General features: G+C 31.9%; 1 protein-coding gene across 3 annotated transcripts in view; it reads left to right on the forward strand.

The window, feature by feature from the left end:
* The window catches only part of Dmd (dystrophin), a 2,014,880-nt gene that overhangs the window by 46,428 nt on the left and 1,950,742 nt on the right, over positions 1–17,710 (forward strand). The gene's annotated exons all lie outside the window — the stretch shown is intronic.

Genomic DNA, 17,710 nt, shown 5'->3' on the forward strand with positions numbered 1-17,710 from the left:
ATCCTAATTAGAATAAGATGTACTCCATGCTTGTATAAATATGTCAAAATATACTCTATTATCATGTATAATTAAAGAGAACAAATAAAAAAAAGAACACTCAATCTTCTGTTCTGGGTTTCCCAAAATTACAAATGTTATTTCATTAACAGATGTTATTGAGTTTACACAATAGGGAGTGATTAACTAATTGATACATTAAATGTAAACATATATACTATAAATCTTTTTAAGAATTTTCATCAATTTTCTTAACTAATTTCTGGTCCCCACTTAATGACTTAAATTTCCTGAAACATCTCAAGTTCTTCAAAAAATAAAATAAAATAAAAACAATATCATTGATAAAACTCAGAAGAGTGACAAAAATCAAAAAAAGAGATACAAATCACCAATATCAGGTACAGAACAGGGGATCCCACTATAGATCCTACAATCATTAAGAGGACAACAAAGGAACTTGAAATAATTTTACAGAATGATTCTACTTATAAAAAGTGGGCAAATTTCTTGAAAACCCAAAATTACCAAACTTAATCAAGATCAAATAGATAATTTGAATAGCTTTATTATCATTTAGAAAATTCTGTTCATAATTATAAAGCTCTTAAAAAATAAATTCACTGTAGTGTTCCTTCAAATATTTACAAACTGTATTGCACCAGTTTTACCCAGCCTCTTGCCGAAATGGAAGTGGCCACATTTCTCTTGTGTTATTCCATTTGGTATCATGGCTCATACCAAGATGAAAGATAGTTTGAAATAATAATAAATGCAAACCATATCTCTGAGGAGCTCATATACAAAATTCTCAATGAAATTTAGTATTAGCAATTCAAAACTATATAGCAATGTATTAAAAATATATACATAATGAACTAATAGTATTTATACTATATATGCAAAACTAGTTAAATATTTAAGAAACAATCACTAAAATCCACCATGTAAACAGGCTAAAGAAGAAAAATCAAATAATTATAACAGTTGACAAAGGAAAATAAGTTATCAATTCGAAATCCATACCTTTATTCAAAAGAAATCTTTAGAAAATAAGGAATAGAGCAAAAATTCCACAAGGTAAAGATTATCTGTAGCTAAGTTTCTGAGACTGGCCCTGCAGATCAGCTTGTATTTAATGCTAAAAGGCTTAATTTTTCTCTCTTAAGTTCAGTAACCACTTTTCTCAGCACAATACTGAACATTTTAGCCAATACACTAAGAAAATAATTATAAAGGCATAAAGATTTGAATTGAATAAAATTATCTTTACTTATAAATGATATGATTATCTATATACAGAATCCCAGGAAATTTCCCAAAACAAAATAGAATGCAAATCCTGGACCTAATCAGTGAGCTGAGCAATCTTACAGGATATAGGATAAACACATAGAAATCAATCCCGTTTCTATGAATGGAAAATTAATACCTAATACTATTTACCATCACTGCAAGGAAAATGAATTACATATGTATACATTAAAATATACAGAATTTATATGCTGAAATTTATAAAATAAGGATTAAATAAATAAAAGACCTAAAGAAATAGAGAAACATAAGCAATTTTTATAGTTACATTTTTTTTTTATGCTGGAGATTGAACCCAGAAGTATTTTACCACGTAGCAACCTCCCAGCACTTTTTAATATGTGTTTTCAAATTTTGAGAGAGGGTCTTGCTTAGTTGCTTGGAGCCTTGTTAAGTTGCTGAGACTGGCCTTGAACTTGTACTACTCCTACCTCAGCCTCCTGAGTCATGGGAGAAAGAGCTTTTGAATGGATTGAAATTTTTAGCACAGTAAAGATATCATGTCTTCTCTATAGATTTAATATAATTATTATTAAAATCCTAGGAATATTTTTGTATAAACATAGACAAATGTATTTTTAATTTGTAGGGAAATTCATAGCCTCTGGAATAACTACAATAATTTTGAAACAGAAGAATAAAGTCAGAAAAATTACACTAACTGATTTTAAGACTGAATTTTATAGCAACAGCATCCAAGACTGTGTTTTCTAATGAGAGGAAGATAGACAAATAGATCAATAGAACAGAATGAACAGCCCAGAAATAGACTCCCATCATTATGCCCAACTGATTTTTGACAGAGGTTTAAAATCAGTTCAATAAAGGAAGGATAGTGTTTTCGACAAATGGTACTTGAGCAATGGGATATCCATAGGCAAAGCAAAATGCTCATAGATCTAGGCCTTACAACTGGTACAAAAATTCAAAGATTAGAGAGAGATCACATTTCTAATGGAATTTACATCCATATTGTCTGTCCATGGTGGTCATTATGGTTGGTTCCATAGCTTGGCTATTGTGAATTGCAACTGCTATTAATATTGATGTGGGAAAGCAACATTTTTATGTAGCAAACACTTAAAATAGGTTTATAATCTCATCTATATATTTTTGTTGTTGTTTAGAAATATATTTAGTGAGATTCTTAGGCTGCATTCAGAAGAGAAGTATCCAAATATTGCTAACTTTATCAATAAATTGGTAGCCCCAAGCTTAAATATCACTTATATTATTTCAATGGCCTTAGGGTTCAATAAATATACTCTAATACATAGTAACTAAGGCAGACTTATCAACAGTTAAAATTTCTAGACTTTGATTTTTGTGAATGTATAGCACTTAGAATTCTGAGTTTTAAATAATCTTGAGTTTTTCAGAAATGATATGAATAATGATTTGGTTTTTCTGTTCATTGGATAATATAAGCATCTATGTAATTGGGAGGCCCCCATTATGTTAAAGGCAGATTGGATAAAAAGAAAAAAAAAACAATGTTGAATGGCTCTCACAAGTCCAAAAGAATCAATAGATGGAGAAAAAAAATAACTGTCTTTTAAAGGATTTACAATAATCTATCTTATTTGGAAATTCAAAATATATTCAGGCATTCCTTTGCCAGTTGCTTTCTTACATAATAACCTCCTTTTTATACTGAATTTTACTTGACATTCTCAATCCTAATATTAATTATTTTACTAGGAGAATCAACTATATTCTTCATGCTTTCCCACTGATTGAGCTTCCATTATCCTCAAAATTTTCTCCTTTTCAGTAATCGTAACAGTCTCCCAACCACAACTGAGTTATCATCAATATAATCCCAGTGTACCCTGTTGGATCCCATAGCTTTTCTGATAGTATGTGGTCACCCATTCTTTGCTTTCCACAATTCCAATTTTTCTACCTTCCAACTACCTGTTTTTGTCTTTTCCCTGAAGAAATCTCATGTAGTTTATTTCTGTGACTCCAGCATATCTTCAATTTATTAATTTAGTTTGATGTTTCCAATATAGTACATTTACATTTATATTAAGATATAAATTACCTGAATTTGAGTTTATAATACAAAATCTATATATACATCATTTTCTAGGATTTAATTTCAAAACAAACTTACAGGTTATGGCTCATGATCCAAAGACCAGTGAAACCCTTGAGGCTGCTATAGCTTTAGTACCATATATTAACTACTGAAGGTCAAAATCAAGACAAGTCAGTGTTGTAGGATCCCAGTTTCTTCCAATATTAAAAATGCATAGTGAAATAAAGGACTTTTTCAATAATATTTTGGCAGTATTAAAAGCTACATTGAATGTATGTTTGCCTTTAGCTAAAATTTGCTTTAAGTATAAAATTTCATTTGACTGCATTGTGCAGAACTCTGGAAGCTTATGTAAAATAACTAATCATGTAAATCCCTCCTCTCTCCCTCCTCCCTCCCTCTTCCCTCCCTCTTCCCTCCTTCCTATCATTTTTTCTTGTTTTTTTTTTTTTTTTAGAATTTAGGTGTTGCTATGGGCCTACATTACAAAATAGAGAGTGATGCTCATTTTCTTGTCAAAATAATTTTTATCAAGCCATTAAATGGTGGTGCTCACTATATGCTAGACACTGTTCTAAGAATTTGGAAAATATTAACTCATTTTATCTTCATAAAACCTTTAAAACATACATAATATTGTTGTCACTTTACCCACAAGAGAATTAAGGCTCTAGATGATTAATGAACAAGCTCAATGTCACACCATCATAATTGGTTAATGGATACTGACCCTGAACCATCTCCTTCTCAAGTACAAGCTTTCAATTTTTTGTCTCTGCTGTTTATGTATATGGTACTGCTCAGAAAAGTTTTGCTCCCTTATGCTAGAAGACAAACATAAAAATTAAGCTATCTTCATATTCAAACTTAACACCTAAAGTATTTTTGTATGCCAAACACATTTTAACAGAGTTTCATTATACAGAAATTGACCCTAAAATACAGACAAAAATTGTATGTAAGATAAAGTAAACTTGTAATGACCTTTTCTAGTTGAAGAGTTTATGAGAATACATTATTCAATTTTTGCAACTTTCATTTAAGTCTGAATATATTTTAAAATATAAACTTGAAAATATGTCAAATAACTACCAGTTGAATCAAAGAATATAAATTGCATAAACTTAATGCATAAATTTAAGGGCATATACTTATAAACTAAGTAGTACCACTTATTGCATAAATTCAAGCTATGTTTTTCTATGAACTGTGTTCCCTGAAGTTGTGCAAATAGAAAGACCTAAAGTGATGTTATTTCATTTACATTAAAAGGCATGCAAGAATAGCAATAGAAAAAAATCCTGAACAAAAGACTGCCCTTCAACTTCCATAATCATGGTTTTTTTTTTAATTTTGAGGAATTTTTTTTTCCTGTACTGGATTGGAACTTAGTGCCTCATGCATACTAGACAAGCACACTACAGCTAAGCTAAGTCCTCAGCCCCCATAATCATGTTTATTAATGTACCTTAGCAGAAATTATTTAAGCATTGTTTCCTGCCTCCAAAAGAATGTGTGGTAACTTTAAATATGTTGCTTGTTAATTGTACCAATACTTGATAGGAGGGCAGGGACAATGTTTGTCTCTTCCCAGAACCAAGAGAGTACCTGGCCCATAATAGGTAATTTGTAAAATTTATAAGCAAATTAGTGACTAATGGATGGATATCCTTTGTTACTACTTATTTGGTCCTGGTGCATATTTTAACATGTTTGTATAAAGAGCTATTCAGAACAACTTTAAACCAGTTTCAAATGTGTTAATATTCCATTAATGACCTTCTAGGTTTATTTGGATAGAAACTAATCCTTTTATTTGATGGATTAGTAAAAGGCAGGCTCATCCTAGATAGTTTAAATTACTCTTCCAAGTAGTCAATGAATATTTATCCATTCAGAAAAAAAGTTTAACAAAGGCTTTTAGGGCAAGGTTCTTGCACTATATTCCATAATTTGAACTAAAAAAGAGGAGAAATTATAGAAAAAGTCATTCATTTTAAAGTACACATAAAAATAAAAATCAGGGAATATACTTTTCTAGATTCACACTCCATGATATCTGAACAAGTATGATATAAATTCACTGAAATATTTTATATAGGAGTGACCTGAAAACTTCATAAATAAAAAATTACATGCTTTCAAATTTTAGAGACTATTTCTCATTATTGAATTCATCTGCATATTTTACTAGAAGTTTTTATTTTACTAGAAATTTTATTTACTTTAGGAATACTGATTTCTATTTAGGAAGGGAAATACTTCTCAAATTCTCGATTTTTATAAGAAGTTCCTCTGGTAATCTCTTTCTCACATCTTCTCATATATCTTATTTCACTTTTAATTTCCTGCAAACTTATCTTTGCTGTTAAATTCTCCTTGCCCTTTCTCAGTGGTGACTGATAATGATAATGTTGAGCTGTGTCTCTTTCTAACACCTAGACTGCTATCCAAGCTATATCAATCATTCCATCATATTTTTAAAATCTAGAATACACTGCTGAAATCTCTCCTGACCTTGTATTTCTATATCTTACCATCTCCCAATTCCCACACTGAGCACCTTTCTTTCCTTCAGCATTCTTTCCAATCAGTTCAGAAAGCTACCCTCAATCTGTGATCCTGTAACTGAAACAACATCATTAATCACTTTCAGTTTCCTTCCTTTTTTCCTATACATCAAAACTTCAGAGCTTACCTTATCCTCAACTGCTGCTACTCCACTGTAGCTTTCTTGTTTTGACTTTCAATACCACATCTTCTTGTCCTATGCATTTTGCTTTTCTTTTTTACTTGATGGCAGTTTATTTTAATGCTTTGACTGCCTTCATTCTGTTTTCTATGCATGAAGCAGCATTGCCAATTACAAAATCATCTCCTTCTCCTTTGTTACTACTTATTTGGTCCTGGTGTATATTTTGACATGTTTGTATAAAGAGCTATTCAGAGCAACTGGTGGGAAAATACCTTGATGAATTATAATTCTATGTTGTTCCTCAGTTGAGAAACATTTCATTCCTGAAATTTATTGTCTTTCTCTAAATGTTTTTTCTTCATACTGTCAATACTTGAAATATTTTAAATGCACATCAGTCTTCATAAACAAGGAAAATAGTTGGAATTGTAAATTGTTTAGCTAATAGTTATGAATCATAATTACAAAGATAAACATGGACTACGGTATCACAAATTTTATATGAAGGCTAGCATCAAACCTATACTCTCTGCATTTCCTCAGGCCAGATAAACACTCTTTGATGGGTATTCTTGTTTACTGAATGCTCCAAAACTAGTTAGACATAATGATTTGTTTCTTTTGCAGAAGTTTAAAAAGTTTTCCCCCTAACTTTATATTCACACTTCCAATTCTGAACTTGTAACACAGAACAAAAATTGAGATTTTTTATGCAATGCTGAAACCCAAACTGACATGTAGGAGGAAGGAGCAGAAGTTCTGTGGGCTTGCCAGGATGCTAAGGACATGTTGTCTTGAAAATTACTTATTAAAGTCAGTGAGTTCATTAGGCTGAAATAGAGAACTACACACTATTAATCAAGTTTAAATTTAGTCCTCAAGCTTAAGTTCCTTATAGCTCGAAATCTGCAGTTTCAAGCAATCACCTTTAGAAGTGTCCTCATATCACATTGAAGGAGATATTTAACATAACTTGAATTATCTAAATCTAGATATCACAAAAGAAAGAAAAGGAAGTGCCAACTCTAATTAATTAGTCATAGCTTCTTGAACTTAAATATTGAGAAGGTTTCATCTGGCCTCAGTAGGAGAGTGCAATGATCTATTAGATATACTTGCCATCAAACCAGGAGAAGAAAGAGGGCAGGGCTGCTGAGTGACTGGGGACCCCTTTTGTGCTAGGAGAATATTTTTAGCCTTTAAGATTTGCATTTCAACCCATTACTTTGTTAATTGGCCACTTATTTTCTAATCTATTCTTTTTTTTTTTTTTGGCTTCTCACAATGTTGTTTAATTTGGCAAAAAAATAATAATAGAAAAAAATTACCTAATAGTTGAGAATCATAAATTATAGTATGTTCTTTATATTGCTATCTAAAATTAAAATATGAAAAGCTTATAGCAACATAGAAAGGTAATCTAATTGTAATTGAAACGCAAATCCATACTTATATAAATATTAAACCTATGGAAAATTAGTTTATATGTATTCTACTTTATTTTTGATACCTGATTAAAAACATAAAGGGAAAATAGTCTGGCAATAATTATCCCTAAAAAGAGTTTATGCCCCTAAAATATAGATCCAAGATTTTTTTTCTATAATTCTGTTCTCTGTTTTTTAGAACATGAACTAGGGTGTTTATTGACTACTGTATAATTAGATTTTATGATGTGCATCTATTATTCATAATCCAAAGTGGATATAGTAAATCCAAAATTGGTTAGGAATCAAAGCTGATGGTTTCAATTAAACATACCAGTTATATTTAGCAGGTGAATAGCGTTGTAAAGTTTTCAATCAGTTTAAGCTTAGAAATGACCAAGTTTTAAATAAAGAAAGAAAGAAATACATTTTAAAATCTTTATTTCTCAATACTGCATAGATGAATTCTGTGCATGCTCTTGTCTACTTTTTGTGAAAAATTTGTTTTGTCAACATTCTGTCTACTTTTTGGGTAGAATATTCTGTCTACCAAATTCAATTAATTAAAGTCTTTAAGAGCATGAACCTACTTTGTCTATATGAATTTGCAACTCAAAAGAAACAAAGTGAATTTTGAATTATTGTATGAAAATCTATTTAACATATAAAATAAGCAGGAAAATTAACTACAGTATTGGAAAACCATGTGGGGGAAAAACATATGGGTTTCATTTTGGCAAGTGAACAAAAAGTTATTAAGGCATACAATACAGCAAAAAGGAACTCACACTTAGCAACAGATTGGTTGTGGGTAGCAGAGGCTCTGAGGACCTGACAACAACTAACTTTTTAGCTTGGAAAACATGAGTGGGTCGACTTACACTTTGTGTTTTGGAAGTTGAGAACTGTTTTTACTTTGGAGAACTTTTAAAATCTTTAACAATGTTCTTTTAAGTTTTATGGTCCCTTATCATTATGAATAAGGAGGAAAAATGCAACTCTGAACACAAGTGTTCTACAACTTATATGCACTTTAGAAAGACCCCTTTACTAGAGGAGTAGCCTATTAATATCTATTTGATGAGGATTGATTTCATCACTTTGAAATGTCCTTGGTTTTAATATGTCCTTGCATATTAGTGTTTTATATGTGAAGATAGACATGTTATGGGTTGCCTTTAAAATATTATTTTTTTTCAAATCTATATTAAGTGAAGTCAAGGGAAGATGGAAAAATCTATTTGCCTTCTCTGCCCTGCAGAGTTTCAGCAGAAGTGGACTTTCCTAACAATTTATTAGAGAATTTTAAAATGTCAAACTTCAGTCAATAGTTTGTGCTGTTGCTAGACCTAATATAACAAACAATAACTGAATATTGCCAGTCATTCTCAGGAGCAGTAAAACATTATTATGCTACTAAAACTTTTTTGGAGCACAATCACATGATATGAATTTCTTACACAAGCATATAAGCAATGAAAATTTTACAGGGTTCTAAATGAATAAGAATTTGAAAATAAAATAAAATAATATAAAAACATAGGTCTGAAAGTGACTTTGACAATTCAGCATGGAACTGTCTATATCTGTTAGATTATAGCTCTCTAAATATCCAAAAATAGTGTTTTGAGGAGTGTGTGTATGTGTGTGTGTGTGTGTGTGTGTTTGTATGTGTGCTAATTCTATCATTTGCTCCTGCTATCCAATAGTGATGTTCTGACCACAAAATCTTGGAGTCAATTTCAAAAGTTCTTTCTTCCTGTTCTTATTATCGTATCATGTTTTCGTTTGACACATTTTCCCTGTTTCTTTTTTTAAAAGCTATCACCATAGTACAGAGCTTCATCTCCTATGAGATTACTCTTAAAACATATTTGAATCATGTCTTGGCCCTTCTCTAAAGCCTTTACCACAGTGATTTGAGCATATGTTTGGCAGTCAAGTTCCTTAACTATTTGATCCTAAGCTCATTATGCAAATTATATTTGATGTTTCAATGGCACTTAATAATTTTAAAGTGTTTCTTCATTGTTATATTATTGGGTTTTCTGTAAATTTTTAATCACACATGCATGACAAGTAGTTTTGAGTACCTATTTCTTATCAAAGAGGCTTGTTAAGATTAAAATTTTCCAACTTACATGTTAAAAATCCAGCAGGTGTTAGCTATTAAATTACTAGCATAAAAGAGAATTTTGGACACCTAGGTTGGACATTTAATTCAGTTATGTAGTTCTAATATAAATATGATGAATGTTATAGGTATTCTTAGTTTGTATTTAAATTTTAACCTGTAACTTTAGAGTCTGTGAAAAGGTTGTTATCTCATTATTTTACTTGATTCTCACTGACAGGCAAGACAAATGTTGTCATCTAGATTGTATAGGATGAGTTCTATTTGTTAGAGATGTAAACTCTTGATTTCTACCAAATATCCTTGGAGAAAAGCTCACATTTCCCCTTGATAAATGAGGTCTAATATTGGTATTATATTAGTGTCTTCTTCAAGAAGTCATGAACTAAGATCAGTGAAAGACTTCAGAATTCTCTCTAGTTTTTGAATAATATGTTTCTAACTTTAACTTTTCCCTAGCAAATTTATTGATTTATTTTAGTTAAATGTGTTTAAGGATGCCAGATATCACTATGCTGTTTTTGCACTGCCCACGCAAGCTCAGTCGAGGGGGTTAGTGAGGGCTGAGATCCAATCCTCTAAAGGCATCCCTGGTATGGGGCTGTATCTGCCCTGAGGAAATCAAGTTTTCTTTCATATAAAAGTACTGTCCTGAAAAATATTGGTACTCATGGCTGAGGGGCCACCTTTCCTCTATGTCTGCCAAAAGTGTTATATAATTAAAAGGTGAGTCTATTGTTTTAGTTGTTGCTGTTCTTTCATCAATTAGATCATGAAATTGACATACAATATAGGGTTTACAGTTAGGAAAGTGAAGTTTGAAAGGAGGGAGTAAGAGTCACTAATATTTAGCCCAAAATGGGCATGGGTAGAAAAGTTAGGTTAGTGTGAATGTCTGAGAAGCTGATCTGTTAAGTTTCACCACAAATAAGGTGCCTGTGCAGATGCATATTAAAGCCAGCATATATGCAAACTTGTGGTAGGTTTGGAGCCATTGTTGGTCAGATTAATTATTACATAAGAGATGTGAAGGAGTAGGCATGATGGTGCATGCCTGTAATTCCAGTGACTCATGTGCATGAAGCAAAAGGATTTCAAGTTAAAAGCCAGCCTCAGTAACATAAAAAATGTCTGGGGGATGTGGCTCAGTAATAAAATGCCCCTGATTTCAATACTTAGTACTCCCAAAATAAAAAAAGAAAGAAAGAAAGAAAGAAAGAAGTATAAAGGGAGTCAAGGAAATTAAGAATGTATAGTACAAAAATTATAGATAAGTTTATTTTATTTTTAAAACCTATTTAATTTTAATGTTTTATTAGTGCATTATAGGTATACATAATAGTGGGATTAATGTTGACATAATCACACATGCATGGAATATAATTTGTTTCATTTAATTCCCCAGCATTTTTTATTTCCCTTCCCTCCTCCCTCCCCCTGTTCCCTTTCTTCTACTCAATTTCCTCTATTCTTTCTTTTAGTCATTTGGGTATTTTTAATTAGTGCTTTATAGCTATACATTAAAATAGAATTTATTGTGGTATATTTATATATTTATATAGCATAATTTGGTCAATTTCATTCCACAGTTCCCTTCTTTTCCTATCCCTCTTCTCTTTCACTCTAACCCCTTCCACTAATCCACTGTTCTCCTTTCTGGTTTCATGAGATCACCTTTTTTCCCCCCTTATATTGCTCTAGTTTCCACATATGAGAGAAAACATTCAACCCTTGACTTTGAGTCTGGTGTATTTCACCTAGCATGATGATGTCTAATTTCCTTCAATTATTAACAAATGCTGTAATTTAAATCTTTTTTATGGTTGAATAAAACTCCATTCTGTGTGTATATGTTATATAAGACTATCCCTATGTGTCTCATTCTCTGCGTCTCTCTCCTTTTCTTTCCTTCCTTTTCTTTCTTAAGATGGAGTCTTCTTGTGTTGCCCAGGCTGACCTTGAACTCCTGAGCCCAAGTGATCCTTTATCCATTCATCTGGTTGACAAGCACCTGAATGGACTAGTTCCATAGCTTGGATATAATTGTGAATTGTGCTACTATAAACATTGATGTGGCTGTATCACTATAGTATGATGATTTTAGTTCTTTTGGATAAATACCAAGGAGTAGGATAGCTGGGTCATATGGGAGTTCCATTTCTAGTCTTTTGAGGAATCTCCATATGGCTTTCCAAAGTGGTTGTACTAATTTGTAGTTCCATCAACAATGTATAAGTGTACCTTTTATCCACTTCCTCACAGGTATTTACTATTATTTATAATCTCTATGATTCCAATTCTAACTGGAGATAGATAGAATGTCAGTGAAGTTTTGATTTGTATTTCCCTCATTGGTAGAGATGTTCAACTCTTTATTTTTTTTAATTTATTTTTTTTGAGGAAACATTAATGGGAATCATTTTATCTTTGTTTTCCTAGCTCAGGTTTACACTTTATTCTTAAAATCGTAATTTACAACCAGGGTACTCAGTGGGTAGGATTGGGGTAGATCAAAACTACTAAGGTTTTGGTTGTTCTAAATGAGAAACTCAAACATTATTTGTTGTAACATTGAAAAAGTTATGTAATCTCACTAAGCCTATATCTGTGAATTGGTGATAATAACTATAATATGAATATTATGAGACAATATTTGTAAAATGTTCACTGTAAGATACAGGCCTAATGAAAGTTAGCTATCTTTTAGATTATTATAAATAATTGGCGGGTGTGTATTATTGGAGATGTGGCTTCTCCCTTTTAGGTATGCAGAATATTTAAGTGATGAATTTTATCATTAATTTTCATACCTTTGACACTTCCTTCAGTGTTTAAAAATATTGATGTAAGCAGACAGTTCATCTCCTAAATATGAGGGGATATGTTGTCATGATCAATCAACTGATATATCACAGCTCATCTGACATTTAAAATGTTAGTTTGAGAAGTGAGAGAACTGGATAGTTAGATGTGATTTTAAATGGACAGGTGAAATGAATGATGGCTGGATTCTGGAGATTGTATAGACCAGAAGTAGGGCAATTGATTGGGGTGCTGGGGCATGAGGCTTCCACAATAGGTGGGAGATTATACTTCCTTGGTTATAGGCTTGCTATATAACAGGTAATTGGTAGGTAAACCTGACCTTAATGAGCAGTTGATGAAGACCTCAGGGCCTTGGGGTTATAGGCAAAATATAAAGAAGTAGAGCAAAGTGTCAGAATTATTTATTATGACATGATTTGTCCTTCTCAGCTTGGGTAATGGAAATTCAACTGGGGTCTAGGAACAAACAGGATCAAGAAGTAAAATGAATTATATCCATTTAGGAGTTTAGAACTGAAGCCCACAAGGCAAGGAATGTTTCAGAAGAAACAAAGAATCTGGTTAGAGACCTGAGCCACAGCAAGTTCCAGATGAAGCTGGTCATGATGAGCTTCTCATTTGAGGCTCCCTAAATACGTCAGGTTCTTTAAGTTGGTATATAACAGAACTTTTAAAAAGTTTTTTATTTATATATGAAAGCAGAATGCATTACAATTCTTACTATACATATAGAGCACAATTTTTCATATCTCTGGTAGTATACAAAGTATATTCACACCAATTTGTGTCTTTATACATGTATTTTGGATAATAATGTCCATCACATTCCATCATAATTTCTAACTCTATAATCCCTCCCTTCCCCTCCCACTCCTCTGCCCTATCTAGAGTTCATCTATTCCTCCCATGCTCTCTCTCACTACCCCACTATGAATAGGCCTCCTTATATCAGAGAAAACATTTGGTATTTTGTTTTCTGGGATTGGCTAACTTCACTTAGCATTATCTTCTCTAACTCCATCCATTTACCTGCAAATGCCATGATTTTATTCTCTTTTGTTGCTGAGTAATATTCCATTGTATATGTATGTATGTGTGTGTGTGTGTGCGTGTGTGTGTGTGTGTGTGTATCTTAAGGGCAAAAAATTGCAGGCTATGAAAGAAAAAAAACAATGTACTACATAGCATTTAAAACATGAAATTGAATTTTAAAATTCCCTATGTAAATCCAAGCATTATGAATGATTAGCAGAAAAACACATAAGCCATAATTTTGTGTGAGTTATAAGATAAGGATATTTTATTATCATGTTATGTTCAATCTGAATGAATTAAATTAGATTTCTCTGTGCTTTTAGAACTTTATACTTGAACATGACTTCCTCAGTCCAACATGCTTATTCTTGAACTTCTCTCTACTTCATCAGCTATGCATTGCTTTTCATTCAGCAGATAATTTGCTGGTCTATTAAGTTGGATGTGGGAATAGGAAGTGTAGTTTGAAATTAATTGAGCCAATTCATTGAGGTCTATTTTACCAGGTGTACTCTGTTGGATAGTGTTCTCTAAAAAACATCCTTCAAGGAACCTCAAAATGTAGCTTTGTTGAAAAGAGTCATTGCAGACATAATTAATCTTGATAAGGTTGTACTGGAGTAGAGTAGGCCCTTTTTTTTTAGCATGGCTGGTGTCATTATAAGAGGAGAGAGTTGGGTTTGATGGCTTGTATCTGTAACTCTAGCTACTTGGAAGGCTGAGGCAGGAGGATGCCTTGAGCTCAGGAAGTTCAAGGCCAGCCTGGAAAACACAGTGAAACTCCATTTTAATAAAAAGGAGAAAATAAAAGCAAGAAAAGGAGAGAGGTGCAGAGAATGAGACACAGAAGGATAACCTTATATGACAGAGTAAGTTCCAAGAATTGCTGGCAATACCAGAAGCTAAAAAAAGGGAGCATGAAACAGATTGTCCCATAGAACAATCAATGAGAACATAGCCCCGAAGTTTCAGTTTTATATTTTTAAATTATCCAGTTTAAAGTGTGTTGTTATAATAGCCCCAGGAAACTAATATACCATGAAAAGGAATTTAAATATTATATATAAAGGTTTTTACCTGCTACAGTTACTCTTCCTTTGAACCTCATTTTTTGTTGTTGTTGTTCATTTGGTGGCAGGGATTCAAAGTAGGAATGCTTTAATTTTGCTATCTTTCATCACATAATACTTCTCCAAAGTAATGATTTTAAGGGACATGAAAAAGGAAATGGCAATTGCTTGAAGTCTAAACTGGATTAGCTCAATATCAGTAAGGCATGTTTCTCACAGTTATTTCATGTGCACTTAAGGAAATGCATTTATTCAATAGATTCCTCATTCCATATCTGGTGATATAAATGTTGGAAAAGTCAGATAAAAGTGTATTTAGATATCTACTGTGAAAAAAATAGGTACATGTTGAGTAGAGACCTGAAAATATGCAGAATATTGCTCACCACAAAGAGTCTAGTATTTACATGTGATCTGTCTCTTTATTGTAATTTGTTCTTTTTGGATATACATGACAACAGAATGTATTTTGACATATTGTACATTCATGGGGTATAACTTATTCTAATTAGTATCCCATTCTTGTGATTAAACGTGATGTGAATTTACATTGGTTGTTTATTCATATATGAACATAGGAAAGTTATGTCAGATTAATTCCACTCTCTTTCTTTTTCCCATTCTTCCTCCTTTCTTTTATTCTCCTTGGTCTAATCCAATGAACTTCTATTCTTCCTTCCCCACTCCACTTATTGTGTGTTAGCATCTGCATATTAGAGAGAACATTCAGCTTTTGTTTTTTTGGGATTGGTTTATTCCACCAAACATGACAGTCTCCAGTTCCATCCATTTGAGACACATTAGCCACCAGTGCACGTTCTGACAGTTACATAAATATATTCCTTAGGTTTTTTTTTTTTTTTGACCATTACGAAGATATCCCTTTAACAAAGCATGAACTTCTTTCCCATTAATACTCAGATAAATTTTTGGGTATTCTCAGATATTGAAAGGGATGTTTCATTTTGACTTTACATGCATTTTGTGATTTTATGAATGCAATGGATATTTACTCTTTTTTTATTGCTACAATTTCTTTGGTTAAGGCCCTTGATGTTACTCAAAACCTTTTATTAAACAGTAAAATAGAAGTGAAAATAATAAAGTAGTTGTCCATAGACTGCCAATTATTTTTGCCACTACATGGTATGTTTATTTACCAGGGTTTTCAATTGCCATTACAGAGAGGCTCAGAGACTTAAAGAACAATATTGACTCCACATGGCCGCATTTCTTTAAGGCCCAGAGCTTCCTGTTGTGACATCTGGGTTTGAAATGCTTATAAACATGGTGTGTCCCTAAGTTACAACCAGGATTATTACTATGAATATTATTAATAGATTGAGTCAACTGAAGTCTAAAAACCAAACATGAGATTTTTGCCCTCCCAAATAATAAAGGCATCCATTTTTAAGAAAAGTTGAAAGGAATATTACTTTCATTAAAGAAATATAAAAATTAAAATTGTCATTAGCCTTAAACCAGGATACAGATGTACAAATCTATCCGGAAAATTTTAGAATATAGACAGAAATCAAGGTTTGTTTTTGAACTGTACTTCTGGAATAAGAAAGATAATATGTAATCAGGCCAGGCCTCTGATAATTGTATTAAAGTAGATGAAGGAAATCACATGGATAGGACAATGTAATTAAATCACTAAAAATAAAAATGTCATTGTTTTCACTTTCTTTCAGTAAGTAAAAGGTGAGGAAAGCTATGCTTTTAAACTGTGCATAAGCAATTTCAATATCCTCCTGGATATGACAATTGGATTGTAATTTGGACTTGCCTTTGACCAAATTCTAAAAGGGTAATATAAAGAGCTGGCAAAGACTCCATAAAAGGAGTTTATTGTACAAAGGGACAAACAAATATAAACATAAAGAAGCATCTGCCACTAAAGGTAATCATAATTGGCAGCAAGATTAAGGGGAAAAAATAGGGTTAGGGAAAACAAAATATATTTTTCCCTCATTGTTTTGGTCTTTTTTCATTTAAGAAGAAGAAGAAAAAAGAATACTCCACTTTTGGGTATGGGGTTTAAAAATTCAGAATTATTGTTTATGAACCAATTTAGGATAATTCAAAGACTAAGGAAACATCCCTAATTTAAAAGTTCCAGGAATTCAGATGTAACATTGAACATTGCTCCTGATTTTTTTTCTTAGAGTTTTTTAAAAGTCATTTTTCTTCTAAACTTATTAAGGCTCAAAGAAAATCCAGTATTTTAAAAGAATGTGGAAATAAATATATTAAATGAAAATGACACAATTGATGATTTTAGTGAAATTCTTGAATGAAGCTAGAAAGATTCGTGTATCAAAATTGCTTTTTCTTTTTATTGATTATTTGCATTGTTTGCATAATATAACCTACATTGTACTGAAAATTCCTGTGTCTTGCTACAGTTCCTTCTCATCTATTTAAAGACAAAGAAATTACCTATGCTGCCTTTTAGAGAGTGTTATGTATTGAATGATCAAGAATGTACATGAGTCTTAGTTGATAGAGAAAAAATGGATGAAGCTTGATTTTTCAAAATAAAATATTAACTTTGTAATGTAATACACATCTCTTAACAGAATATCTTTAAACAAATTTCTTTACCATTTTATATATTTCAGTGTTTTATTTTTGATATATTTTAGGATTGTCTCCACTAATCCAACTGAGGTATCCCTATTTTTATACATTTTATTTTTTAAAAACTTCTTCTGTATTGTATTTCTTTCTGGAATACTGCACATTAAGATAATAAACAAAAATAAAAGGGTTTAGTGTCTCTTGTGGGAAATAGTCATTTTGATCCCATATTTATTTCTCTGAAACATAAATATTTGTACTCTAAAAGGTTTATGTCTGAATCAAGTGTGTATAGTAAATGCAGCACCATCTACATTCATTAATTAAAACAATATGGAGAGACTGGGGTTGTGGCTTAATAGTAAAGTGCTTGCCTAACACTTGTGAGGCACTGGGTCCCATCCTCAGCACCGCATAAAAAAATAATAAATAAAATAAAGCATTGGGTCCAACCACAACTAAAAAAAATTTAAAACAAACAAAACAAAAACAACAACAAGAAAACAATATGGAGGGCTGGAGCTGTAGCTCAGTGGTGGAGTGCCCGCCTCACATGTGTGAGGCACTGGGTTCTATCCT

The sequence above is a fragment of the Urocitellus parryii genome, chromosome X (assembly GCF_045843805.1).
Source record: "Urocitellus parryii isolate mUroPar1 chromosome X, mUroPar1.hap1, whole genome shotgun sequence".
Taxonomy (NCBI): Eukaryota; Metazoa; Chordata; class Mammalia; order Rodentia; family Sciuridae; genus Urocitellus; species Urocitellus parryii.